We start from the raw sequence: 22,689 nt of genomic DNA, 5'->3' as shown, positions 1-22,689 counted from the left end.
CTAAAGGATGGCCCTAAAAGGCATATTGATTGGCTTCATCCCATTGGTGTCACAAGGGGGGCAAGACCCATTGTTGCTAGTTTTGTTTTCTTTTTCCAAAATAGAAGCCATAAATTTGAGTTAGAATGAGACATTTCCTAATTCAAAGTTGTCTCAAACCTTTATTACACAGTACTTAGACTGACCACAGCCAAGTTGGAGAGAGACCATTTGGTTTCCTGATTAGATCAAGGATTCTCATTGTGTAGGAAGGTAGTACCTGCCTCATCTGGACACTGGTTAGAAATGCAGATTCCCAGACCCCACCCTAGACTTGCTAAATCATACACTGGGTGGTGGGGGGGGTAGGATCTGTGTTTCACTTAGACTTCCACATGATAGTGTTGCCTACTCAAGCTTAAAAATAACTGGATTTTATCATTTATAATTTTATCATGTCCTTCTTTTTCCCATTCCACCCACAGCAGTAGAGGGGACAAAGAAAGAGAACAAATTAAACAGTAATTAGAACATCAGTATTCAACTCAGCTGTGAGTCTGTGGAGATGTGGAGTTGCAGGAGATAGATCCCTCCCTTAAATACATTTGGAGTCCAAGTCGGGGAAAGCTGTGCTGAAGTGGTGGCACTTTAATTTGTTCAGGTCCCACCTCTGCCACTTGCGTCTCAAAAGGCCCATTAAATCAGCCCAGTGCAAACTCTGCATGAAGCCCCCTATCTTTTTAGCTATTTCTACTACAATGGGAGACTCTGACTGTGGCTGGAATAGGGGAAATTATTTATGCTGTGGAGGAGGTGAGCTGGGGAAAGGAGTTTTTACTAGCTAGAGTAATAAAGTATTAAAAAGGAAAGTAATATGGAACAGTGTGCTCTATAATTTCTGTATATTGGTTTCTTACACATCCTAAACACACACACACACACACACACATACACAAACACACACACATATGCACTGTTACATAAGTAATGTATATAAATGTGCGAGTGAGGGGCCAAAAGCATGTGGAATATAGTTTAATAACTATGAAAAGATGATGTGAATTCTTCAAGCCAGAAAAGTTTTTAGGCATAATTTGAAGAGTGCTTACAAAGTCCATAAAAGAGACTAGGATGCACTGTGAGAGACTTGAGTGGGGAATGTGGCTATTCATCCTTGCTTCTCCCCTGATAGGCATTTGAAGGTAAGGAGGCAACTTAACCACATCATTGGTAAAATTGGACTACTGTTAAGCTTTTGGGAGAGTGGTGTTTTTATAGTGGCAGCTACTATTTAGTAAGCACTAATTGAAAAAAGTTCTTGTATACTTACTTATCAGGCACAATGCTAAGCATTTGGACACAAATTTCATGTAGCCTATTAACGATAGAAGCTAGGCAAGAGTGTACAGGGTGTTTTGAATGAATAAGGTGGTTTAACTGGGGAATGAATCACAGAGTTTGGAAATAACTTGAGTCTTAGTAAACTGAGTATTGAAGATGACTGGTAATTGATAGGCCACTATCTCCCTGGTCTTGGTTCCTGGAGTACTTGTTAGAAACACAAAGCACTACTTTCCTCTGGGGCCTATGTCCCTAGTCTCCAAAACTTGGCAACCAATAGTCTTAAAGGGTAGCAGGATCATTGTGCTGTTGGAACTGATCAGTACCTTAATTGTGCCTCACAAAGCTACTTAGTTAATAACACAGTAGAAAATGAAGTGTACACACAGACACACACAAATACGATGAATAAAACTAGTGAAATCTGAAAAAGAACTTTAAAAATTTACCTCTGTGGGAGGGAAGGTCCTTTTCTGGAGATCCTGAATCAGCTGAGATGGGAGGGAGCTGGGCAGCATGTATTTTTAGTAGCCTGAGCCCTCCTAATACTGATTCAGAATTGAGAAGCACTGTGGAAGGGTGATGGAAAGCCACTATAAGATATAGCCAGGGGTATGGTTTGATCAAATTTTTGTTTTAAAATCACTCTGGCTATAGTGAGAAAATGAGTCTTAGAGCAAGACCAAGGAAGGAACTCAGAGGTGACTTCAGTAATCCAGAGAGTGATAGTGATATAGGGGGAAGAGATGTAACTCCCAAACCTACTAGATATCTGAAATGTGAGTTTGTGTTCTCTACAATTGAAGAATGAATTCTAGGAACAATGGAGGTTAAGAGTAGGAAAAATTTATTGGGGGACAGAAAGCTTCCGCCTAAGAGAGACAGAAGGGGAACCAGAAAGTGGGTTGCCAGCCTACCCCACTTTTCAAAGATGTTTTATACAGCAAAGCCATGTGGTGAGGCAGTTACAAAGTGGGACAACACTATAAGACCCAGTGGAAATTTACAAGGTGGACACGAAGTGGGGCAAAACCATGAGCAACCAATAAGATTACAAGTACAGTCACCCAGGTAATATTGATTAAATTGTGGTCAAATGGGGGAGCAAGTCGTATAGCAAGTGTACAAGGCTTTTCAGTAAGGGTGGGTCAGGGATATTTCCTGGAGAAGCTGGGTTAAGACCTTAGCCCCCCACCCAGGTGACTGATACCTACTTAGAATATCAGTCACTGCTATTCTTCCTGATGGGTATGGTAGTCTCTCAACTTTTACAATGCTGGCCTTCAGTGAATGTGTCTTCACTGTCCTCCATGATGGCTTCTTGACTGTCCTCCATGTTGGTTCCTTGTGGGCTGGCTCTGTCTAACTGCCTACAAGATATCTTATTAACTTACCTATCTACAATAATGGGAGTGGTGATGACTTGTAAAAAAGCAAAGATGAATGTAGATTTTTAAGTTTCATAGACAATACGACCTAGTAGTTGATGGGAACAAGACTGCAAAAGAGGGATTTTTGAGGTCCAAATATCAGAGAAAGTTAGATGCAATGCAAAAGATGCAATGGTCATTGAAAATGATTCTGAACTTCCCAGTGAAGCTTGATTCATCAGTGAGGAAAGTACAGATTGTCCCTGCTTTATAATGTTTCATCCTGTGATTCTTTGGACTCTGTGATGGTGTAAAAGCAGTACATATTTTGTAGAAACCATCATCTTTCATGATAATGGGCAGAGAGAGAGAGAGCCACAGCCTCGGGTCAGTCCCATGATTACAAGGACAGCCAGCCAGCACTACAGTGTACTGTGCTGCTAAGCTAGGATGTCCTGTGTGTTAGGTGTATTAAATACATTTTTATTTACAGTATTTTTGACTTATGTGGAGTTTATCAGAAGTAACTGTATTGCAAGGAGAGTATGGTGAGAAAATCTCCAGGACTCTGATCAGGAAAGCTCAGGATCACACTAAAAGGACCACAATATATCATGGAGGCCCAGACTCTACAGCCACAAGCCAAGACAAGTGTTTTAGGAGATTTGAAATGTGACCAAGGGGAGTCTTGATCCTAACACTTTCCCTAATATCAACAGGAAGGGAGCATAACTCATCTCTATTCTCCAAGCTTGTTAGGATGTGAGGTGCCCAGTGGAATGGAGGGAGGACAATTGGGGAAAGGAAGACTGAAAGTAAGGAGCATTGTGAGGAGGCTCATTATCATAGCAAGGTCAGAAATAATTATAGGTCAGAAGTGGAGTGAGAACGGTGAACCTGGAAAGAAGGGGCTCATTACATATAGAGTTAGAGGGAAAAAGCAACAAAAACAGATGGCTGGTTGCAAAGTGGAGGGCCTCGGAGAAGGCAGCCATGTGCCAAAAGGACATGGAACAATGGTAGGGGCACAGCAAAACAGGAAGGTAGGATGGGGAACAGGAGTTGGCAGAAGGATGGAAGAGTTTGGCTTGGGGTATGTTACATTAGAGGTGGTGGGAGGTGAGGCAAATGGAAGTGCCCATTCAGGATAGCAGCTAGGGGGAAACCTGGGGTGGTGGCCAGAGGATGTTCTCTGGTACACAGCCAAGGACCAGAAGAGTTCAGATTACACTCCATATGTTTCCTTATTGTGCTCAGAGTTGATCTAGTACTACAGGAGGTAGAATCACCAAGATAGACAGGATGAACCTTTGTTATTAGACTTCTGGACATGTTCAGCATGCAGACATTGAGGCAAATAGAAATATGGGCTATCATTTTTAATGTAATTCTTCAGCAAAGAAATGTTGGAGCAAGTGCCCAAAAACTCTGGATGTTGACTAGCGGTGGAAGGGATGGGACTGTGGCTAGATTACAGTGCTTCTGCTTACCTGCCATCAATTATTGTAGCAAAACACAAAGTTTGGAATTGCATTGCAGGGGTTGGATTGACAACCTACACCATAAGTCAAATCCAGGACACTCCTGTTTTAAAAAATGAGGTGTTATTGTAACATAGCCACACAGGTTTATTTACATACTATGTATGGCTTCCGTTGTGTTACAACAGAGCAGTTGAAGAGATGGGACAGTGACTATATGGGCTGCAAACTCTAAAATATTTTAAAATATTTAATATCCGGCTCTTTGCAGAAAATGCGTGCTGGACCCATGCAATGTCATATGCGTATAGTCGTAGCATTTAAATAGGCTGAGTCAGGAGAAATGAAGTTTGAAACTGCCTGGATAACTCAGAAAGACCCTGTTTCAAAATAATGAGTGAGTGGGTGAATAAATGAATGAATGAATGAATGTATGGGCTGAAGACATAGCTCAGTGGTATAGTATCCTAGGGGTAGCATCAAAAAAAAAAAAAGAAAAAAAAAGAAAATCTTTGCTGGCCTCTTCTCTAGTTTATCAGTTTCTATACCAATATGTGACCTTTTGAGTCTTCAAAATCATGCCTAACCACCTCCTCTACCAATAACTTCCTGTTCATTTTTACTGTAGTCTTTGCTATAAACTAGTGATGGCTAATCTTTTAGAGATGAGTACCCAACCTGCAACCGAAATCTGTTAATTTATTGCCAAGTGCCAAAACTGCAATTAAACCTTAATACTCAGGTTTTAGTTTAGAAAAAACAACTCATATATTAACATCTTTTGTCTTAAAAGATGCCATTGTTTGACACTACTGATATAAAGAATCTTATTTAATGGGTATGAAGGTGAAGTCCTCCAACCTATACCCACAGAGCAGGTAGTTGCCCTGCAGCATCAACACATCTTTTCCTTATAGGGATGAAATTGACCTTACTCCTTTTCCACTGTTACTAATTTAGAGCCAACTTTTGGCCCCTCATAAAGTTCAAAGTGAAAGGAGAGAGGCATTGGTCGTCTTCTCTTATATATGCATTTGAGGAGCTGGCCCCATGTTGGCTATCTGGTGTTATCCTGAGATTTTAACCTGACAAGGGAGAAGTATTGAAAGACTGTGAAGGGGAGTGAGCCATGATTTCTAAACCATCAGAAACCTCAGTCAGCTGGAATCCTGTCTGGTTGGTGGACATTATGTGAACAAATAGCTTCCTTCATTATTTCAGCCAGTTTGTACTAGGTATTTAGCTACGAGCAATGTAATAAGCCCAAAAGATTGGTCTTCACATAGCTGCTCCTTAGTCTCCCTAAATGATGAGACTGGAGGAGTCACATCTCCCAGCCAGTGCCTAGCAGGGAAGCTTGTGGCAGCTCCTCTCCCTGGAACCATCTCTGTAGTGCTTTTCCTGGGCTCAGCTCATACCATCTGCTTTGGCCTTCATCCCTTAATCCTGCTCCGTTTCACTGCTGGCCTCCATCCCCTAGCATCATGGATGCTGTAATTATTTTTGGTCAGTGTTTGCCTCTTCTGCCTGCAGGTTGGTCATCTTTATGAGCAGCTTAGCAATAGCATTCACTGGTCAGGTATTTTTATGTAATTAAAACATTTTTGTTAGTCGTCTTGTGGTTGTGAGGAGCATTAACTAACCCTTGTTAGTTTTTTGGGAGGAGAGGCAGCTAAAAGACTTCATTATAGAAAGATGCTGGCCAGCTAATATGATGGAGAGAAATGCCGAATTTGAATCCTGGGAGCTTTCAAATACTCATAAGCAGGAATTAATGGATGCAGTCTCTAGGTGTTGAGATGAAGCCACTCCAGATCTTGAATAATTTGTCTCTTCCTTATAATCCACATTCCTAAGGGAAGAGAGACACTGGCACATCTTGTGTTCCATGTGAGGAGGCCTTTGAAATATAAAATTTCCAGGATCATGTTCAGTGGAGGAAGGGTTATCCCAAGGAAAATCAAGGCTATGCCTACTCAGAGGAGGGAGGAAGGATAATGCAAAGGAAATCAACTGTTGCATCTTAGAAATCTCTGCTTAAATGCCTCTGTGCCACTTTCAGTAACTTTTTTTGATCACTTAAACTAGCAGTTTATAACTTCATTATGCATCAGGATTGTCTAAAGAGCTTATTACTACACAGATTATGAGCTTCTCCCTGGGTTCTGATGCAATAGCTCTAGGGTGAGGACCTGTGATTTTGTATGGCTAGATAATTTCTAAAATGATGCTGATGCTGCTGGTCCAGGGCACAGACTTTGAGATTCATGCTCTCATACGAATGGTATTGTTTTTCTAGGCTGTAGTTAAAAAACACTTTTCTAGTAATAATATATCAATACATGTATTCTGAAAAAATTAAAGACCTTATTTTTGTCGTACTTGGACAGCTGTTAACTTTGTTTACCTTGTGAGTGCTTGTAGGTAGGTTGACTTTTAAATGATTTTTGAGCATAACTTACCTAACATTCTTCTGAAGATGCCTCTGTTTCTATACAGTTTTGATGTCTGTGTTTAAACCTATGATTAAAACCAAGTGTTACAAAATGTTGGAGTCTACCCATTTTGACAGCTGTAGTCAAACTCCAAATAACTTCAGAGGACTGAGGGGATTTGTCCCTTAAAATATTTTGGCAGGGGCTTATTCTCTAAGGAGGAAACACATTCTTCTCTCTTACCTTTCACAAGTATCTCCTTTACTATGCAGAGTTTTTGCCATTGTTCATAGGAAGAAAGGAGCCAAGTTATGAAGTTGAAAGTGCTGCACATTTTAGTGAGTTTCCAATGGATTGTTTGATTTCTAGCAGATGCTCATGGCTCCAGAAGAAATATCGAATGTACAATAGTGACATCATCCTGAGTACCTTTATCATATCTAGAGAGGGAAATAAATTAACCAACAATCACAGTATGTTGGGCTCAGAAGAACAGGAATCCATGTCTACTGATTCCCATCTCTGACAGTGACGGTGGTTAACAACAATAAAAGTGTCATCATTATCCCTATTATCATCATCCTCATGAGCCACACAAGAGCAGTGGTTACCTTATGTTGGATCCAGATAACTTTAAGTGCTTAACACACATTCTCTAAGTAAGGGGCCAGCAAACCATGACCTGTGTCCTGGTTTGGCAAATAAAGATTTATTGGGTCATGTCATGCTATGTGTTTGAGAATTGTTTGTACTTTTTTCATGCTTTCACAGCAGAAGGCTTGAGTGGTTGCAATATAAACTATCTGGCCCATAAATCCTAACATTTTTTCTATCTAGTCCTTTATGTAAAAGGTCTCTGACTCCTACTCTGAGTAATTCCTGGCATCAGCATTGCTGTGCCATTTTACCAATGAGAGAATAGACTAAAAAAAAAGTGTCTCCAAATCACCCATATGATAGATATTGGATTCAAGTAAAAGTCCATCAGCCTCCAGTATATAAGTTCCCTATATGTCTTATGTGGATTATGTCTTATTGTAATAATGTAGTAGATTATAATTGGTGACATTTTTCTCCTCTCTTAAGCAAAATAAAGTGGCATTTAGAGATGGAATACTAGTCCCTACAGAGTAATCACATCACAGTGGCATATTTACTTTAAAAAGAGAATCACATGTTATGGGAATTGCTAAGTTAATAAAATTATTATACTACCAACTAAGTGGAATTTATTATCCCAGTTTTTTTGCAGAGCACATGAGCCTTAACTGGTGGCAGGCCATGAAAGAATTTACTGCCAAGTTGGAATTTGGGCCTCGAGGCAATATTCTTGTACTTGGAGCTAATTACTCCAAATACCTCACTACTCAACCAGGGGCTTTGTATTGCTTTGAAAATTTCTAGTTCAAATTTTTAACTCAGTGGATCTCATTCTTCATGGTTCATCATAATCATATGGCTCTTTGTAAAAAAAGAAAAAAAAATTCCTTCTAATGCATAGCCAGTATTGGGAAATTCTGTAAAGAATGCATGTAGCCATGACTTGATATTTGTAGTTGTGCATCCCTAGGTTATGATCCCCCTGACAGCAGGCAAAGTTAAAAATTTTTTACTTGGATTATAAGCAGGGAATTGTACATGTTATCTTGAGGTTTTTATTTCCCACTCTATGCATTCATTTTTATTTTCCTTTGTCAGTGGACCCATACTCTTTGATTATCTTTAGGTAAAAGGGACCAGATAGTATAGAATAAGAATGACAGTCACAGCACCAGTTGTCTGGGAAGGGAGATGGTGTGAATTATCCAAAGATCAAGAAAACTTAAAACATTATTTCTTAATATATTAGATACAGAACAGCTATCTTCTAATTACTAAGAGCCCTTGATAAATGATAAATTGTAGATTCCTAGGCCCTATGTTAGATCTACTGGATCAGAATTTCTAGAATAGGGACTTGGGGATTCATATTTTTAAAATGCTGTAACAGTGGTTCTTAGGCACACTAGGTTGTAAGAATGGAGCACATCAAGTCATAGGTGTGATTGTTCTATGTCAATGTATGAATGTTCTGGTGTTAGGGTAGGAGAAAGAGGTATATAGTCAAGGCTGTTTAGTTGGCAGAATGTCCATTTATATGCACCAAATATATTTCATGTGGTCAATCACAAGTATATGCATACATGTACATTTGACCTCCCACTGCCTACCACAAGCTGTTTGTATGTCTGACTATTCTCACCATTCAGGCCTCAGCTCAAATGTCACTATCCCCCAAAGCCCTGATTTGACTACTGTGGTAGATTTATTGCAGACATGTCTCTAACCTTCACTCCTCTTTGTTTCTATGCCTTTTGCAGCATGATTCTGCAGCTTCTTTTATCAAGGGGTGAAGTGTATTTCCCTTTTCCCCGAATCTAGCTATGCAAACTTACTTTGACCAATCATAAGCACCATTGTATTAGCTATAGGCCTCCAGAAGCCATGCATACTTCTCTTGTTTTCTTGGAGCCCTGTGTCTCCCATATAAACAAGCCCAGGCTAGCCCACTGGATGTGGAGAGACACATGTCCAGCCATCTCATCATACCAGCACATGGCCACCCTCCAGACGTATGAGTGGAGGTCACCCTATAACACCAGCAAGCCATCAGCCCATCTCTTACCTGATTGTGAATTCATCAGTTAGTCTAATTAATAGCATTTATGCCTGCTTTAGATCAGCAGAACTACTAAGTTTGCTTCTCAATTCATGAAAAATAATAGTTGTTATTTTAGACCTTTTATTTTTTTTTTATGCAATTGTCTTTATGAGAGGGCATACCTCATTACATTACCATTTTGTATACAGCATACATCACCCCAAGTTATCTTGTTTATTTTTACCTGACTTTCTCAGTAAGAATGTGAATGCACTGTGGATAGAGTCTCTATCTTGTTTACTGATGAATCTCCAGTGCCTACAGCCGTGTCTGGCTGACAGCAGACACTCAGTAAATATTTATTGAATCAATGAATACATTTCATATAGGAATCCCTTGCAGATTTAACTTCCTAATTCTATTTTACTAAGGCTTATATTAAATTTACTCTCATAGGATCTATACTTTTTTTTTTTTTAATTTAGTATGTGTAGTGCATTGCAGGGAAATGCCAGCTTGGGAGATTAAATAGACTGCTCATGTGTACAAAGCCAGCCACAATACTGCAACGTATATGTATATCTTTGTATCCCAAGTGGTTTGCAGCACATTGCTTTATTCTCAAGTTCTTTTTGCTGCATTGGTTTTTGTTAACTCTTGGAAAGGTGTGGCAATGTTTTAAAGACATTAAATTATTCTAGAAAGGGTGTCATATAATCCAGGGTAACTGTTGTCAGTGATACTCTGTCTAAAATAAAGCCATTTGCTCCCTGAGCATTGAGAAAGAAAGCCGTGCTATGTCTTATCCTAGACAAGAATGCTGAACACTGGGGACTGACTCAGCTCTTTTCTGCTGGCTAAAGACACTGACAGTGTGTCTTTACTTTGTGACCTGACTCATCTTCTCTTCTTGATCTTTTTTTCTTCCAGAAATCATATAGTAAAGTGGCTGAGAGTCTGCACTTTGGAATCTGACTTCCAGAGTTTATGAAAGAGCTCCTCTGGTGGCCACTTGTATTACCTAAGGCAAATCACTTAGTGTTTTCATGCTCCAGTAGGATAATGATAGTAGCTATGTTTGAGGGATACTGTAAGATTAAATGATCTAATATATGTGAATATCCTGAACTGGAGGTGGGAATATAGTAAATACCATGTAAATATTAACTGGTGGTATTATTTTTTATTGATAACCATTATCAATCTTATTCCTGGTGAATAATTTTGGACAAAATTGGAAAATCAATCTTCAAATCTAAAGTTATATTCCTATGGTAGGGTAATTAATAATTATTAATTTTTATAGTGATCATAATTATACTTGATTGTCTAAGAGACTGGGTGCTAAAACACTTCATATTCCTACTTAATCCTTGTTAAAACTAGGCAAGATTATTATATATATGAAAATTGAGACTCAGATGAGTGAGTAAATAATCTTGCCCAGGGTCACATAGTCAGTAAGTCAGGATTCAAACCTAAGTAGTCTAGTCTAGCCTAGAACACCACCCAGTTCTTCTACTGCCTACCCATAAAGGAAAAAACTATAATAAGACAGAAGTTACTTGTGAGCTCACTTTTACTGATGATGCCATTTCTGTAGAATGCTGGAAACTTACCTTTTCATAGGACCTTGCATTTTGGGAAAAGTTTCTACAAGCATAAGGTCTTTTTTATTTATTTATTTTTAATTTTTAAAAATTAAAAAAAAATTTTTTTGGTACTGGGGATCAAACTTGGCAACTTGCGATGGTGCAGCAGGCACCGGAACCACTGAGCTAAATCCCCAGCCCTTCTACAAGTATAAAGTCTTATTCACTTTGGTCCTGACAATCTTGAAAGGTAAGTAGCTCCACCTCTCCAGTGTGTACAGAAACTAAGAAGAAAGAAACTCAGTCATGTGTTTTAAATTTCTTAGCTCTCAATGACATAAACTTGAGGTCTCAAATGCAGGTTATCTGCTTTTCTCAATGCTATTCTGATGTATTTTCACTGGCTTTTTGTTTGAATTTCTCTTTCAATCTGTGGGATTTATAGCATTTTCTGGAATAGAGCTTTTTTTAAAAAAAATTAGGGACATCAGGCATCTTAAACATGCATATTCCCTTAAAATATCACTCTAAAGGGGAGATTTACCATACTAGAAAGGGAAAAATAGTTTTAGATACTTGAGAGAATTTGTTGCTTATATATAAGTAATGATACAGGGGAACCAGATGTAACTCCCAGCTTGACAGAGGTCAGATACACTGAGTTCATTCATGTTCCCCCAAATTGAAGAATGAATTCTAAGGAATAACAGAGGTTAGGAGTAGGAAATATTTCATGAGAGAAAGAGATAAAGAGAGCTCCTGAGAGATAGGAGGGGACCTGAAAGTGGGTTGCCAATGAGCCCACTTCTCAAAGGAAGTTTTATAGAGCAAAATGAGGAGGTGGGTACAACATGGGTCAGAACTATAATCAACCAATAAGATTATAAATACAACTGTTTATGTCATATTGATCCAATGGGGAATCAGGTCATGTAGCAAGTATACGTGGAAAAAACAAAGACTTTCTTTAGGAAGTGATGGATCAGAGATTTTGGTCGCCCATGGGATGACTCACATCTAGCTGGACTTTATTGGATCAGGTGATACCAATTATCCCTTGGGGAAGCATGTAGGTCTGGTCATTCTGTCTTTATCTTGAGGCCTGGCCTCTAACAGATGCACTTCCAGCCATAGTTGTAATGTGTTTTCATCCTCTACACTGACTCCCTTGAGGGCCTAACCCTGTCTCAGTGCCTATAATATTTATACCTAACTTACCTGTTTATAATAGTAATATTTTATAGAATTTAGTATAAAAATCTGTTAAGTAAACGAAATCTTTAAATAGTTTTAAATCTCTTGGTCACAAACTAATTTTATGTGCTATAGAATCAAGTTTTCTAAAAGGCTGGTTAAGAGCTGAGCATTGTGGCCCATGCCTGTAAATCCCAGCACTTGGGAGAGTGAGACAAGAGGATTGCCATGAGTTTGGGGCCAGCCTGGGCTACATAGCAAGACCCTGTCTCAAAAAACTAACTAACTAAGTAACTAACTAACTAAATGGCTGGTTAAAATCAGTTTTAGATGGAAAAAGTTAATTAATATGATTTCATAAGATTTGGTATTAAACAGATATTTTAGGATTTTTCAGAATTGTTATTGTGTTAGTGTCTGCTATGAAGCTCTCAAAAGAAATGGAGTGCACAGCCTCACAAGTTTATTTAAACACAAAACCCCTCAGAACAGGAAACCACAGCTCATGGGCCAGATCCAGCCTGGAGTCTGTTTTTGTTTCGCTGTGAAACAAAATAATTTTACATTATTATCTAATAATAAGCTCTTTTTAAAGTATAAAAAGAATATTTAACAGAGTATATGTGGTCAACAAACGCTGAACTGTTTCCTATGTGGCATCTTCTTGAAAAAGCTTGGCAATCTGAGTCCTGCCCTGAAGCAGTGTCACCATCATTGTAGTTGGCACTGTCATGGAAGTGTGATTCTAGTGGCCATCTCTTCTTTTCCCTCTTTTTTATATGCATCTCCCACCAAAATGTGGTGTTGGGATAGGATAAAAGAAATAAGGATGGGTAGACAGTTGACAGAGGAAATCATGATTTAAAATTGAATTTAGGGCACAAAACTTACCCAAGTTACAATCTCTTTTCACTTCTGGGAAACTCACTAAAAAAAATTCCAAAGGATTTTGAAGACACAATAAGCCTGTAAACTGGTCTCTGGGCACCTGCTTTTCACCTGTAGATTGCTCTTCCTCCCACAGACCTCCATCTTCAAGGAAGCAGAACTGTTAAGTGAGGCTTATATCTACTTCAAAAAGTATAAATGGTTTGCATTCTAACATAGCCACCAGATGAGTAAGCTGACATTAGGAATATACAACTAGATCACCCATCTTTAAAGCCCCCAGGACTATGTGAATATACCCAGGTCCCAATCATAACGTACCCCTCTCTTGAGGCTTCACATTTTCCTTTGACTATGTACTTCTTTCCACTTAAACCTCTTTATGTGTCTGACTGACACATCTTGAAAAACCTTTTTATATGACGGAAGTCAATGGACCTACACTACAGCCTGCCTCATGGATGGGATGAGTTGGTCCCAATCCTCAGGCCCTACCCAGTGACAGTGTCCCTCCTTTTGTTCCTTCTTTCTAAGCTAGCATATAAGTTCTTTGGCTGGCAGTGCACGTTTAGAGTGATGCTATGGTAGATAGAAACTTACCCACTGAAAAATTATAGTTTTCACCTGTACTCTCTTAATTCTCAGTCATTATGTAAAAAATTCCAACCACCCTGCTGGAAAGATCACATGGATCACTGTTATATGTACTTGGTGAGGGAGAGTGGCCCAGCTGAGTCTTCCAGCTGCCCCCATTCAAGTACCAGGTATATTAGTGAGAGCAGTCTACACTCTACAGACCACCCCAGGTGCCAACAGGTGTCACCCAGTAAGCCCTATCTGAACATAAATAGATAGACATAAGCTGGAAAATGAGTATTCTTAATCGTCTGAAAATGTAAAATGTGAAATGCTCCAAAACCTAACACTTTTTTAGCACTGACATGGTGCCACAGGTAGAAACTTCTATGCCATAAGATTATTTTTTGTGTATTCAGTTATTGAAAGTATTGTATAAAATTCAGTTTATGTGAATAAGGAGTATGTGACAGAAATGCAGGGTCTCGAGTCCCATCCCCAGCATGTCTCATTATGTGCATGCAAATATTCCCAAAGCTGAAAAAAAGCCAAAATTCTCAATCACTTCTTGTCCTTAACATTTCAGGTAAGAGCTACTCACCCTGTAGTTGCTACTGAGTTCTTATAGGTTTGGTGCAATTTGTTATAAAGCAATAGATGATCCAAATAATCCTCATGCTCATCCTAGTCATTATCTTCTTCATCATTATTTTGCAGACAGTCTACAGAGCTGAAATCCCATGGTATTTACTTTGAGAAAAATCTGATTTTGAGGATGTAACATCATCTTTACAATTTGTTGTTCTTATTCATTTATACATTAGATTAATAAATAAATTGAATTAGTGCATTTTAACCAAGTCATAGTTACTTAATCATATGCCATCCCATGCAGAGCACTATGTCAATCAGCTGTGACCCACCTGCAGAGATAAGATAGCAACCCAAACCTCTGAGCATCTCAACATCTCCTATTTCCAACCATAACTCCTATTCCTAGGAGTGAAGGATTTCAGAAATCTAAACCTCTGCTATCTAGTTGTAGAAAAATCTCTCTATGGGTTTATAAGATCATAACTTCAGGAGAAAGAGATTTCTACATAGGCACCAGAGCCCTGCACATCACAGGTGCTCCATGATAGTATCATGCAGATGTTAATTTCAAATTCAAGAGGGCATCATTCATTTATTCATAGGTGGTTGATAATTTCTCCGTTTTGGCTGATTCTGCCACCTAAGTCCTGTATAAGCAACAGGGTACCCTGATGGCCTGCTTTAACTCATCATGCTCCTGATTGTAAGCCTTTAGCCTCCCCACTGTACATAGAATCTCATTTCTTTCACTGTGTATGTATGCCTTTCTACAGTCTAAATTTAATGTCATTGACTTTTTCTTTTTGGAAGGCACTGTGTTCTCATGAGGCCATGTCAGTATGTATGCTGTTTTCTCTTCCAGGAAGGAACATCCTTTTGATTTTCCTCCTAAATCATGTCATGGCACCTTGACTTCTACTTCCCTCTAAGTTTTTAAGTTTTTCAGACTGACTCCCCTAGGGAAAGCATTATCTGTCCAAGCATAAATAGTTTCATGACACTTGTGACAGTGCTTACTGCATTGGCTTAAAATTCATTTTCCAAACATAAGTTTCACTTTTCTATGCCCCCATTTTTTCTTCTGTGAAATGAGACTTCTCTTGTCCACCTGCAAACTTGTGAGACTTAGACAAGAGGTAAGAACCTGGTACTGCTAAGGAAGAACCCTCTGTAATTTTTTGCTGCTTTCACTTTTTGTCTATGGATGGATGGCAGTTTTTCCTCTCCCTCCTCTCTCAGTCATACCCTGAGCTGTTCAGGACAAATGAAATACGTTTGTTATTGTCTTATCCAAAGTGCCTGGCAGAGACCAGGTGCTTTGTAGGTAGGTGTTAAATGCATCCTTCTTTCTAGGCTTCATACTTATTCTGCTAGTTACTGGTTTTTGTTTGGGACAGCTGACATCCTATGGAGAAAAATATTTCAGTAGAAAGAAAGCACAATTGCAAAAGTGCTCCTTTAAGTTTTGGGACATAATAATGTGAAGAAAACACCGTGACAGATGTGGTCATTGGTCCATCTCTGTTGGTGGCAACTGTGCACAAGGCCATTTCTGCTGTGAGTTATGTTTTTTCTTGGTGTAAGGCCAAGGACAAATCTGGACCCCATCACAGTTGTTCCCCAAAATGACTCAATACTTCATTTCAACAAAGGAAATTGAAGACATAATGAATTCACTTTGCTTACAGGTGTCCAATTCAAGAGTCTTCATTATGATTTATGCTTCCTTGTCACTTCCACCTACATGGTGACATTGAAACACAGATTGAGATACAGCTTCGCTAAGATGCTTTTGCCTTCCCTGCTAATTGGTATTGGAGTGTTATATCTTATTTTTTAATGTAATTCATTGTGAACTCAGCTAAGGTTTTATATAGACATTTTGTTTTCCACTGTCAAGCAAAATGACTCAGGGTGAACACCAGCAAGACTCCCTTGGTACAAGTTGGGTTTGTGGGTAGTAGGCTGATAGTGAGCATGGCCTTCTGGTCCCTCAGCAGTGGTCCAGCCAAGCTGCACCTCAATGTGTCATGTGACTGTGCAAAAGCAGAAGAATCTGCACCCTGCTTCTTCCCCTTTTCTTATATAACCAGAGTCAACCAAATTACTTGGCTTTTAGGGAGCTTGTGCTTAGCTACTGTATGTTTAAGCTAGTTCTATTGGACACAAATTGTAAAGCACTGAGAAACCAGGGAAAAATATCCTGTAATTGGGGGGTAGCTGTTAAAGCAAGATGACTGTTGGAGGGGTCTCAGTTCTGAGGGAAACTGAGCCAGACTGTGGCTCCTCCCGATGAGGTGGGGGTGCTGCTATCTCAGAAATCTTGTTGCTAAGCAACTCAGTAAGTACCTGAGGACTATTCATTGGCAATCCTATTGGTGTCTACATGTATTTTTGCTGTAACACTCCACCATTTATTTCTGTAAATTCAAAGAAACTAGTCTCTGAAAATCTCTGATCCTGTAGACATGTTGCACAAAAATCAGAGTCCAAATGGCCTGTGTTTAGATGAATAAAATGACAATTTTAAGATTTTATAGCTGAACTGGTGCTGGGAAGGGTCGGTGTAATAGGGATGGAGTTGGAAGAAAAATATCAATCTTTGAAGCCCTCTCTCCCATTTTCTTTCTTTTTTATTTTACTTTTTACTGGCCGTGACTCTTATATTGCCTTCAGGTTCTATGATGCTGACACAACAGTTCCTCAGTAAGGGTTTTTGAATGTATGTGTTATGAAGGAGGAAGTCATTTATAGTAGTAGGATCTATATAGTTACATTACATATTTGACTCTGCAAACTAGCTGAGGTGATGACAGGAAAGAATGTCAGTTCTAAATGTAGCAAAAGGTTTTTACATTGTGCTTATATTTTCTGTGCTCTCCTGTTGTAGCGCATTCTGGCTCACTCGAGCTGCATTTGCTTATCCACATGAAAACTCTTTCTAAAGGCCAAGCCTCTTCTGCTGTGCCTGACCAATAAAAGTACCAGAAAATGAATGTCTCCTGAGGCCAACTGCAACTAGTGAATAATGGGGTCCCTTTTGGCTCTCTGGTGGGGTGATTTTGAGGCACAGCTCTCCTGGTTCTCACAGATGCCAGTGGGTTATGCTCTAGTTGTATCCAGTACTGACTTTCTTGATGACATACCTTCTGTTACTGCCTTTTCTTCTTTGTCTTGCTTCTCCTTCCACAACTGGTGTTTTGTCACATTGCCTCTAAAATAAACTTCTAGTCATCGTCTTCTTTTCTCTGCCTCTGAGGAAAACCAAACCAAGACATGCTAAGTCAAAAATTATATCTAAGATCCCATGTGTTTTGGAAAAGAGCCCAGAATCTAAAGGAATTGAGTAGAGAGATCCTATGAAAAGATGAAGTAACTAGGGTATCAGTGCTGCTGGGAAATCCAAGAACTTGAACTGATGGTCCCAGTGTACTCAGAATATACCCACTTAGGAGGAAGAGAGAACTTGTGGAAACATTCCAAGGGAGCATCTTTGCAGATGGCTTCCTTTTCAGGATCTTCCTCTTGGGCTATAAAATCTGCCATATCTTTCCTATCCCCTATAGTCAAGAAGGGATAGGGCAGTGTGCTACATTTCCAGCTTCCTTGGTACGTTTTCTGTTCCATAGACTACTATAGACTGGGTCATTTCTAAAGAGTAGGGGTTTACTTAGCTTATGATTCTGCAGGCTGGGAGGTCTAAGAAGATGGCACCAGAATTTGGTGAGGGCCTTCTTGAGTCACTATAACATGGCAGAAGGCATGACATGGGGAGACAACAAGTAAACCAGAAAGAGTATTCTTTTATAACAAGGTACTTTTATGACACAGTAAGTTTGTTTATACTAGCAACATCACAAATGTGATATATAGCACAGCAATGTGCTGTGCAATAACATTAAGATAACTACAATATCATTAAGCAACAGGAATTTTTCAGTTTTGTTAAAGTCTTAATGAGGACTTTGTCATATATGCGTCTGTTGTTGCTGAAACATCATTTTTTTCATGACTTCTATGAGATGTATTATCCACGAATACACTAATCCACACATTAGGGCAGAGAGCTAATGATTCAGTCCCTTCCCAGTGTTCTCCCTTCTCAAAATTACAGAATTGGAGAACAAGTTTCCAACATATGCACTTGTGGACGTCATATTAGAAGCATAGCACACGCTAAAAGAATTCAGAGCTTGCCTTGCACTTTAACCCCCTTTAATCTCTCCTTTTTTATCCCTAGATACATATGGTGGTAGAAGGGAAACACAAGAAACATCTTGTAAAGAGGCTACAAGCCTTTGTTGGAGAAAGTTAAAGAACCTTAACTTGTATTTTGGCATTTGAACCTATTAATATGGATATGAAATTATATAACACTCAGGTTTAGGAGGGAATTGAAGATCTTCAAACTGATGTTCAATCTCATACTTTTATGCCTCTCTGATGTACTAGTACATGGTAGGCAATTAGTAAATATTTTCTAAGTGTCTATTTGAGTTTATTAAGTGTTCTTCTGACAAAGCTGGAGCACAGCTAATACTTGAAAGTAGGCTCTCTTCCAGAGCAGTCCTTTCTATCCCTCTATCCCAATCAGCAGTTCTTTCTTCTGCTCTCCTAAGGATTCAGTTTATTCATCCTGATTCTTTTGTAGACACACAATACTTTATGAAAGGAACATGTTCTGAGAAATAGGTCATTCTTATGCAAATATCATAAAGTATATTTATACAAAACTAAATGCGGGTGCGTCACTCCATGTGGCCTTATGCTGGAATCAAGAAATGCGATAAACCCAAGATGTATGAAACCTCTATGGGCATAATATGGCATATTCTATAGTAAATCTTTTGCAGTGAACTTTTAGTAAGTAGGAGTATATTCTAACCTTATAGTAAAAGGTATAGTATAGTAAATACACAAACCAGCAACATAGCTGTTTATCATCATTGCATATTATTACTATAGGTAATGGTATGTGCTATATTTCTATAGAAGCAGCATTGCAGTAGGTTTGTTTATACCAGCAACATCACAAACATGTGGGCAATGTGCTGTGCTAATGACATTATGATGGCTACAAAATCACTTAGCCAGTAGAAAATTTTTAGTTCTGTTAAAATCTATGAAGCCCCTGTTGTATATGTTGTCTGTTGTTACTGAAACATCATTTTGTTGGAAGACTGTACTTAAAATCCTAAAAACAAGAACTCAATATGGCTCCACCCTTCAGCTGCATCTTCTTTAAGTATCCTTTAATCTGTTTTCCAAAAAGCATTTCCAGTAGTCTTTTAGTTTATTCAGGTGAGCAGTTTAGGAATCCTACATGGGTAAACTCATGAATCATTTCTGTAATATTCCTCCAACCAGACCTCCCCATAGTAAATGTCTATTAAAGAATTGAATAGAGTGTATTAACTGATAATCCAGAGGTCTGAAAAATGATACTAAAGTTGGTGGCTTGCTAAAATATGGTTAGTATGTACCTCTGCTAGTGATTAGGGTATCAATTACACAATTGCCTTTGTGAGTAAGCCTCTAAACATTCTTAACAATTTGGCAATTATGTCTTATACAGAGGATCGATTATTTGAAGTAGGCAGATTATGTTTAGAGTTAAATGTAATTAGTAAGGTAGATAGTACCTATTTTTGCTGTAAAGATATGTTATACTCAATTGATTTTTATTTATTCAAAGGCATAGGACTTATCTCTGCTGCCTGGCTCCTTGGAAATGGGAATTCCAGTCACATGTCACTTAACTAAGCACTGCATTACTGTTGTCAAAAGATCTGTGCATGAATGAAAGTAGAATCCAAGCTTGCTATACACATGACTCTTACTGAATTCTCAAAGTGCCATAACATCGTTATAGAGTCCTTCGATGTCTAGTATTTAGGCAGATGCAAAGAAGCAAACTTGAAGATTGACTATGAATGTAACAAATGGACCTTAAATACCTCTCCTTGTTTGCCACTGTTAGTTTCTTGTGGTCATTTTTTTCTACTATCTGTGTTAGTGAAAGGGCTGTTACAGAAAATGATTCATGACTTCTCATTTATTCATCAATATCTTTTCTGTATGATACTTGCTCTTCTCTTTGGAGTATGCAAGGAAGGTCTGAAGTTAGTGCTTGGTGGAACTTTAGGCAGAGAAGATAGGCTAGATCATGTGCTGCGTGTTGCCAGGAGAATACCCAGGATGATATCAGGTTCTAGTGTGCCAGTGGTGGAACCATTCACATGAAGTGAGACCACTGAAGGAAGACCAGGTTTGTCATCATCATTGCCACTACCCTCAGGAAAAACCATTTGTTCCTTACTGCATTGCTCCAAACTGTTGGTCATGTTTTCAGTTTTGTCACATTGTATCATTACCATGGGTGCATTTGTCTGTACCACCAAACTCGATATTTGAGGACAGAGATGACCACTTGTCTGTTTTCCCCTTGCTCTGGTTACCACAGTGGATGCACAGTTCATCTCACTGAATATGTACCTACAACCCATATTCTAGAATGTATCACTTCAGTGATCTCTTATCTCTTTATCCTCCCAATTTTCTCTTTTTCATTTCCTTCCTTTCCACTACTCCAAATTCTGTAAGTAAATACTGAATAGTTTCTCTAATGTGAGAAACTAAAAGTGTAAATAAGGATTAAAATGAGTAATTGATAATTTGAAATAGGAAGAAAAGGTCCAAAGTGGTAGAGGAAGTGGGAGGGGTAGGGGAAAAGAAAGAAGGGAAAGGAAAAAATATTAGAAAAGGAAAAAATGGAAACAAAGTCTTTGTAAATAGGGAAGGGAGCACAGGGAATGGGGAAAAAATAAGAACAAAGATACATCATGTACAGGTAGAAGCACCAAATGATAAATGTGAATGTATTGTATACCTAAAATGTACCAATAAAAGAATTTAAGCAAAAAAAAAAAAAAGAAAAGATCTTTGGCAGCACTCAAAAAAATGGATCTGAGTATTGAATTTTCATCTGTGACTTTATTCAGCAATGTTTCATACAATCTTCAATGCCGTAAATATCAAGTGGCAGAAGATCAGGATCCAAAAACCACTGTTGAGGGAGCTGTACATGACTTTTCGTTGGTAATATTTTATCCAGTCCTTTAAACCCCTTGAGATAAGTATGGACTTGTAGAAGTAAAAACACGTCTGAGTCCATGATGTGTAAGTGGGAAAGTGGGTGCCCTGAATCTAGGCACTAGATTTCTTGGTCTATGATCCTCTCCTTCATCCACATTCCCTTCAACTTGTATTACTTTCACATTATTCTCTTTGCCAAAAAATGGGCCCCACTGAGGTACCTCCTATCATTGCTGTCACTGTGCCAGGAAAGTGTGAAGCCAGAGATGCCTCCTGTCTCTTCCCCGTGTTGGTCTGTGAATCCAGTGATCCTGGACTCACTGGCCCAGCTTCTGTCCTCTCTATCCCAGTGGGGACTTGTAGATGTGTCCAGCTCATCATGGTCTCCACACTTCAATGCCTTAGACTGGGCTCTGTGAGATGCATAAAAATTCATAGATGTTAGAGGAAGGGCACATACACAATCCAAGCAAAGGCCTGCTGGATCTCCTTAGAGAAGCTATGCTTATGACCCAGAACATGTCATGAACAAAAAAGAAGTGTCCGAGAGAGGGGAATAAAGGAAAAGAACAAAAGTAGACAATGGGACAAATTTTGCCTTAAGATACAAGTCAGCAAGCTCCTATTGGAGCCTGACAGGAGAGCTGTCCCTTGGGTCTGTCATAAAAGATTTATTCTCATTTAGATTCTAAACCTCCTCTATAACAGGCAACTTAGATAAGGATGTTTTCTTTTTCTTTCTTGCTTTAATATGTGTAACAAAATGTATGTTTTTTAAAAAGCTATGATTTTTAAATTGGGTTACACCGTCCTTGAACTTATATGCTAATTAAGTCATCATCTACTAGCTGATTATATTTTCACGGAGTTTTATGATCTGTGAGTCATCCTACTATTGCCTGATTTGGGGGTGTGCTGCTTCATACAGTATTGATCAATTACTCTCACAGCCTGCTGGACTCCCCATATCATGGTATATGGGATGTAACATGGAAAAATTGTCCTGGAAATTGAATTAGCTAACATTTACATCTTAAAAGGGAGAAATTAAGTAGCTCTTCTTTTAAAAGTCTTCATGCATCACTTTTCAACGAGTACACCTAAAGGGATGCCTCTGTAGGTAAGTATAAAAATCTCATAGACTAGACTGGGATTAAGAGAGCAGGGACCAGGAGCCCATAAATGTGACAGTTACTGATGTGATTTCTGAATTATTTCACATATTTTTTGAGACAGGGTCTCTCCATGTAGTTCAGATGTACCTTGACCTCACTATTTAGCCGAGGCTGGCCTTAAACTTGTGGAGATGCTCCTGCCTCTGCCTCTTGAGTGCTGGGATTATAGGTGCGTGCCACCTCACCTGGCTGTTTTGTCTTTTTGCTGAATATGCTTATTTTTGAGACAGTGTCTCACTATGTAGTCCAGGCTTTGAACTCACTATGTAGCCCCACCTGGCCTTGAACACATGTCAATTCTCTTGCCCCAGCCACCCAAGTGCTGGGA

General features: G+C 38.9%; 2 long non-coding RNA genes across 2 annotated transcripts in view; one reads left to right on the top strand and one right to left on the bottom strand.

Moving 5' to 3' along the window:
* LOC110351074 (uncharacterized) overlaps positions 1-22,689 on the top strand; it is a 136,942-nt gene that overhangs the window by 20,447 nt on the left and 93,806 nt on the right. The window lies entirely within an intron of this gene.
* LOC147826378 (uncharacterized) lies at positions 12,428-21,878 on the bottom strand. Its single transcript, XR_015439507.1, has 3 exons — positions 21,408-21,878; positions 17,238-17,345; positions 12,428-14,227 (listed from the first exon to the last, which is right to left on the bottom strand). It is a non-coding gene; the product is annotated as an uncharacterized LOC147826378 (long non-coding RNA).

The sequence above is a fragment of the Heterocephalus glaber genome, unplaced genomic scaffold (assembly GCF_053883595.1).
Source record: "Heterocephalus glaber isolate CG9 unplaced genomic scaffold, H.glaber_assembly_v1.0 deba00001472, whole genome shotgun sequence".
NCBI classification, from domain to species: Eukaryota; Metazoa; Chordata; class Mammalia; order Rodentia; family Bathyergidae; genus Heterocephalus; species Heterocephalus glaber.
The sequence above is the reverse complement of the archived record's forward strand: the minus strand, read 5'-3'. Positions and strand labels throughout refer to the sequence as shown.